Below are 4,962 nucleotides of genomic sequence, written 5' to 3' on the forward strand. Positions count from 1 at the left end.
GCCAGTGCTTGTCTAAGTGTTGGTCCGAACTAGAGTCCTTTGCAGCGCCACCTCGGGGAAACTTGAGGGCTGGTTTTAGTTGTACGGAGCGCTCATCCGGTGTTGCCCTGAGAACGAGATATGTGCAGCTCCTATCAGGATGTCGGCACATCGGGCGGTCTTGCTGGACTTGTTTTACCATTGTCGAGGATGTCTTGAAGAACCGGGATACCGAGTCTGATCAGAATGTCTCAGGAGGAGGTCTATTCCTTCGTTGACCGTGAGAGCTTGTCATGGGCTAAGTTGGGACACCCCTGCAGGGTTTTGAACTTTCGAAAGCCGTGCCCGCGGTTATGGGCAGATGGGAATTTTTTAACATCCGGTTGTAGAAAACCTGAAGTTGACCTTAATTAAAATGAATCAACCACGTGTGTAACCGTGATGGTCTCTTTCCGGCGGAGTCCGGGAAGTGAACACGGTGTTGGAGTTATGCTTGACGTAGGTTGTTTTAGGATCACTTCTTGATCATACTTTCTCGAACGTGCTTTGCCTTCTCTTCTCGCTCTCCTTTGCGTATGTTAGCCACCATATATGCTAGTCGCTTGCTGCAGCTCCACCTCATACCTTTTACCCTACCCATAAGCTTAAATAGTCTTGATCACGAGGGTGTGAGATTGCTGAGTCCCCGTGACTCACAGATACTTCCAAAACCAGCTTGCAGGTGCCGATGAGTCCGTGCAGATGACGCAACCAAGCTCAGGAGTAGCTCGATGAAGATCTTGTCCTTTGTGTTGTTCCGTTCTAGTCGATCAGGTAGTGGAGCCCAGTTGGGGTCGATCGGGGACCTTGTCGCATTTGGGGTTCTTCTTTTATTTTGGTTCCGTGGTCGGACCTTGATTGTATTTGGATGATGTAATGCTTTTTCATGTATTTGTGTGAAGTGGCGATTGTAAGCCAACTATGTATGTCTTTTCCCTTATTGTATTACATGGGTTGTTTGCGAAGATTACCTCACTTGCGACATTGCTTTCAATGCGGTTATGCCTCTAAGTCGTGCTTCGACACGTGGGAGATATAGCCGCATCGAGGGCGTTACACAAAGGTCTGAAGTAAACTACTCACACTTCATCGGAGAGGCTATGGTGTTGATGTAGAATCCCTCCATGATCGATGCCCCCTCCGGCGGAGCTCCGGAAAAGGCTCCAAGATGGGATCTCACGGATACAGAAAGTTACAGCGGTGGAATTAGGGTTTTGGCTCCGTATCTGGTAGTTTGGGGGTACGTAGGTATATATAGGAGGAAGGAGTACGTCGATGGAGCAACGTGGGCCCCACGAGGGTGGAGGGCGCACCTGGGGAGGTAGGCGTGCCCCCTACCTCGTGCCTTCCTGGTAGCTTTCTTCACGTAGGGTCTAGGTCCTCTGGATCATGTTCGTTCCGAAAATCACGTTCCCGAAGGTTTCATTCCATTTGGACTTCGTTTGATATTCTTTTTCTGCGAAGCTCTGGAATAGGCAAAAAACAACTATTCTGGGTTGGGCCTCCGGTTAATAGGTTAGTCCCAAAAATAATATAAAAGTGTATAATAAATCCCAATAATATCCAAAACAGGATATAATATAGCATGGAACAATAAAAAATTATAGATACGTTGGAGACGTATCACGGGGAGGTGTGCGAGGATGTGCGTGCCTCTGCCGGCGGGAGGCCATGTTGACTGTGGCGCAAAGGCGGGAGGGGAGGTGCTGGCGCTGACAAAGGGAGGAGGGATGGTCGCGTGAGGCTAGACTGCAGCCGCGGCGGTGGTTGGCCTGATTGGTGTGGCGCTGGATCGAGGGAAGCTGCCGTCGAGCTTCTCGCGGGATGGGAGGTCCCACGGCGTTGGTCGGGAGGAAGGAGGAGGCCGGTCGAAAGGGAAGGTAGGCATGGCGGCCACCTGAGTGGCCGGTAGGGCGGGAGTGGGTCGGTGGTGGTCGGGAATGGCGGCGGTTGTCGGGAACTCACTGAAGAAGAAGGTGGACATGGGGGCGGGAGGTAGAACGGTGGCGCCGGAAGGAGGCGAGGGCGGCCTCGCACCGGGTGGAGGTGGGGGCGGCGGCTCGCCGGAAGGAGGAGCGGGCTGCGGCGTCGGGAAGAATTGGGGTCGGCAGCGGGGTGGTACTGGCGTCGGGGTGGAGGTGGTTGGGAGTCGGGATGGCGGCGCGCCAGGTGGAGGTGGTGGGATGGTGCGGCGCCGGTGGCCCGAAGCCGGGGCGGCGCCCCATTAGTGACTGCGGTGGAGATCGGGAGGAGGTTGGGGATCGGCGGAGATAATGGACGAGTGGGCGTGAAGTGGACTTTTTTCTTCTCGCCGAGTTCGGGAGTTCGGAAACATCTCCAACGCACTCTATGTAGAGTCGATTGTAATTCAAATAGTTATTTTGATTCTGGGATTAGAATAGTGTTACTCTCTTTTTTTATATATATATAGAGAGAAAAGCAAACCTATGATGTTTCTTTGTGGAGGTTGCAATCAAGGCCACATGTTCGCATTGGGATATGGTCCAGCTAGTTTCCTTCTTTACATTTCTTGTATTTTAGGTGACTCTTGTTTATTTCCCGAAATCACTAATTAAGGAGTACTCATTGCAAAGAACACTCCACTTTCCCAAATCGCGACAAGTTGCGCACATGCAGCGCGTCACTTGTCGCAACCTGAGAGTTTTCCCTTTTTTCGTAGATTCGTTTATTCAAAATGCTTTATCTTTTAAACCGTGCGTCCAAATCTCGAACCGTTTTCATCATTGGATTCCTCGCGTCGAGATCTTCAAAACTAGATCCCATGTTGATAGGTTTTGACGAACCTTTTTTTCACGAAAAAATCGGACGAAAAAACCGAACCGGGAGCACGGATTTTTCCCTCTCCGAAAGAGGCACACCCGCGCCTCTCGCGAAATCACACCCGTACCTCTCGTGAAAGCAAAACCGTGACTCTCATGGAAGGAAAAAAACAGAAAACGCGTTTTTTTCGTTTCCGAGAGGCACGGCCGTGACTTTCGTGAAAGCACAACCGTGCCTCTCGCGGAAGCAAAACCGTGACTCTCACGAAAGAAAAAAAAACAGAAAACACGTATTTTTTTTCCTTTCTGAGAGGCAGGGCCGTGACTCTCACGAAAGCACAACCGTGCCTCTCGCGGAAGCAAAACCGTGACTCGCGAAAGAAAGAAAACAGAAAACGCGTTTTGTTTTTCTCTTTCCGAGAGGCACGGCCGTGACTCTCGCGAAAACACAACCGTGCCTCTCACGGAAGCAAAACCGTGACTCTCGCGAAAGAAAAAAAAACAGAAAACGTGTTTTTTTCGTTTCCGAATGGTACGGCCGTGACTCTCGCTAAAGCACAAACGTGCCTCTCGGAAAAAAACGTGACTTTCGCGAAAGAAAAAAAAAGAAAACACATTTTTTCGCGTAAAAAAGTTTTTTTTCAAATTGGTTTTATCGAAAAGCTAAGGAAGACCGAGGGGAAAACCAAAACGTCGAAAAAATCATTTAAAAAACCAAAAACGCATGCGGAAAAATAAAAAAAATCCGAAAAAAGTGTCCAGAACACGACACGTGACGAATGACTAAGAGCGCGTTAAGTGGCGCAGATCGTTGCAAGGCTTCCGTAGGAGCGCTTGTTAACGAGTTGGTCCCTTAATTTCCACATATACAGCAAAGCGGTCCACGGTCCCCTCTCATTAGCCCAGTAGGCTTAGTAGTAGGCTGCGCCACGCAGTCCTCGCCCTACGTGCAAAGGTTCTTGGCCCATGAACGGTTCCAGATACGAGACGAAAAATTCAGACTTGTTTTTTTTTCTTTTTTGAATAGCTCCTTTTTTCAGCCGTTCTATGCTCATGGTGTGGGCTGGGCCATTTCCACTCGTTTATCTCTCTCCTTCTGCCATAAAAAAAATCTCTCTCCTTCTTCTCCATCCCGATCTAGATCCCGCCGCCCAAATCCTCTCCCCTCCCCCCTCCATGGCGAGCCAGCTCCCCCTTTCCCAGCGAGCCGCGCCGCTAAAACCCTCTCCCGCCCCCATCGTGGTGCTCCCCAAAGGGCTACCTCCATCTTATGCTGCACAAATACCAGCGAGATACTGGCGAACCATCTCCCGCCCCCATCGTGGTGCTCCCCAAGCCATGATCCTCTCCCCTCTTTGCCGTGGTGTAAGTGGTGCGGGGAGGCCCGTGTGCCGTCGAGGGAGATCTTGGCCGTAAGGTGCCATTTGGCCTACTCCTCGTACTCAGCTCGTTCAAGTGCTCCGATTTGAAAAGCTAGAGATGCATTTTCCAGGGAGTCTGACATGGACTTTACTGCAAGCAATGGGCCTTGGAGATTCCGTCATGCATTATTTAACAAGCTCAGACCTTGCGTCAATGACAACTGAGAAGGAAGTGTCAGACTTATCAAAAGGAAACAATTTATTCTTTCTTGGCCTTTAGTTTGCAAATACACTATTGTTGAGATACAGAATGCACGTCAACTGCACAACAAATTATCATGGCTTTCAATTTTCCAATATTTCCACATAATTTTGTTTGTATAATTTAGTTTGCTTTCCCTTTTCAAATCTTGCACGTAATTTTGTTGTCTAACAGATGGGCCATGAGTTTGGACTTCACAGTGGCCGCTGCTCATTCCGCCACCGCGCTGCGTGCCCTCACTGCCGACTGCACCCAGTCCGCCTCCGTTGTGTCCTGCGCTGCGTCGGCATCCCATTTCCCGCAGGACCATGGCCCCGTGGCGTCGACGTCGTCGACCACAGCAATGCCGACGCTGCCCGGGATGTGTACTGGGCTGAGGCTCTGTGATACGAGTAGATCATCCAAGAGGGTTCGCACTTGCGCATAAGTGTTCACAAGTATTCCCTCCTAAAGAAATATAAGAGCGTTTAGATTACTAAAGTAGTGATATAAATGCTCTTGTATTTCTTTAATGGGAGTACTACTAGTATGATTTAGGTTG

The 4,962-nt window shown here is 50.0% G+C and overlaps 1 long non-coding RNA gene across 1 annotated transcript; it reads left to right on the forward strand.

Moving 5' to 3' along the window:
- Positions 1–3,793: 3,793 nt before the first annotated feature.
- LOC125508325 (uncharacterized) lies at positions 3,794–4,516 on the forward strand. The gene is made up of 2 exons (XR_015604464.1): positions 3,794–4,215; positions 4,291–4,516. It is a non-coding gene; the product is annotated as an uncharacterized LOC125508325 (long non-coding RNA).
- Positions 4,517–4,962: the final 446 nt, after the last annotated feature.

The sequence above is a fragment of the Triticum urartu genome, chromosome 5A, assembly GCF_056163025.1.
Source record: "Triticum urartu cultivar PI428250 chromosome 5A, HENAU_Tu73, whole genome shotgun sequence".
In the NCBI taxonomy this organism is placed as follows: Eukaryota; Viridiplantae; Streptophyta; class Magnoliopsida; order Poales; family Poaceae; genus Triticum; species Triticum urartu.